Raw genomic sequence first — 1,359 nt, forward strand, 5'->3', positions numbered from 1 at the left:
GGCTGTGGCTACAATGTAGCTGCCATCACCAATGTGTGTGTGAATGGGTGGATGACTGGATATGTAAAGCGCTTTGGGGTCCTTAGGGACTAGTAAAGCGCTACAAATACAGGCCATTTACCATTTAAACTGAAAAGGCATCTAATTAAAAGTCAGCGATTGGGGGTTTCCACCCAAGTGGCACAAAAACAACCAACAACAAAAGGTTATTAATCAGAATTTGTGGAATGCCACAGCCAATGTTATAAAATGAGAAAAGTAATATGAAGATCATTAGAGGGAGTGCAAGAGAGAGACAGGAAGGAAACACCTCTGCAGGTGTTAACCACAACAAACAGTTGCTGCTGTTTCAATTTATTTTTAATATCACACACTTTTATGATTTTACTGAAGTTTTATTGTGATGACTACTGGGTACAATATCTAGCACTGAGGACAGAAACATTTGGCCTTTGTGCCTAAAGGGATTTTTTTTGCTGCTTATGCTTTCATCAAGTCTTTTTTGGAGTACTGTGAAGTCCTGCACGTGGTGATCCAAAGGTTAAAAATGCAGCTATAGGCTTTCAGTTAGTAAAAAGGTAGCACATTAACACTCATGTTTTGGCTTAATTGCACTTGCTATATACCAGGTGTTGTTCATTATGTTATTCACAATTTTAAAATGTTATTCATTATGGATTCAACTCTATATTCAACTCTATATTTCGCCTGCAAACAATTTCCCCCAGTCCCAATTTCTCTGTTATTTCTTCGATGCTCTGGATTTGTTTGCCATCCCAAATTAGATACTGTTCAGCTAATCGCTTGAATAGCCACACATGCAGGGGTTTGGATTTTATTTTGTTTTAAACCCATCCATTAAATCCATTTAAATCCACGCACCCAACCTGTCCAGAATCTAATTGAATACGAGGTTCTACGAGGTTTTCAAAAACTAAACTATTTCAAAAATACACAACGGACGCTTCTCAAGTGGCTGGAAGGAGGACAGACCACAGACTAAACCATAAAAAAGGGTAGGGTATATTATATTCTTTCAACTTACAGAGAGCTCTATTATTTTCTTGCTCCCTCGCCTCTCCTTCTTTGGGACCAGCACTGTTCATTTCCATTGTTTCCACTGGAGTGGAGAGTTTTTTTGTTTTCCTTTTATGATAATTCACACCACTCACCAATTTACAACTTGTTTCTATTTTGAGAAATATACGCCAGCTGTTATAGAAATATGACCATTGCCTATGTCTTCAGACAAAACTTAAGGCAATTTACATATTGGGCGAATTAACACTTAAACATCTTCTCCTGATATGCCCTTTTAAAGCCTTTGTGATGCTAGATCCAAACAAATATATATATATA

General features: G+C 37.4%; 1 protein-coding gene across 1 annotated transcript in view; it reads left to right on the forward strand.

The window, feature by feature from the left end:
* Positions 1-917: 917 nt before the first annotated feature.
* Positions 918-1,359, forward strand: part of LOC102199608 (ubiquitin protein ligase E3 component n-recognin 7) — a 4,478-nt gene continuing 4,036 nt past the window's right edge. The window contains exon 1 of the mRNA XM_005724004.2: positions 918-1,016. The gene's annotated coding sequence lies outside the window, so the exon portion shown is untranslated. The remainder of the gene's footprint in view (positions 1,017-1,359) is intronic.

This window comes from Pundamilia nyererei, unplaced genomic scaffold (assembly GCF_000239375.1).
Source record: "Pundamilia nyererei isolate P.nyererei 1_Seehausen unplaced genomic scaffold, PunNye1.0 scaffold00010, whole genome shotgun sequence".
NCBI lineage: Eukaryota > Metazoa > Chordata > Actinopteri > Cichliformes > Cichlidae > Pundamilia > Pundamilia nyererei.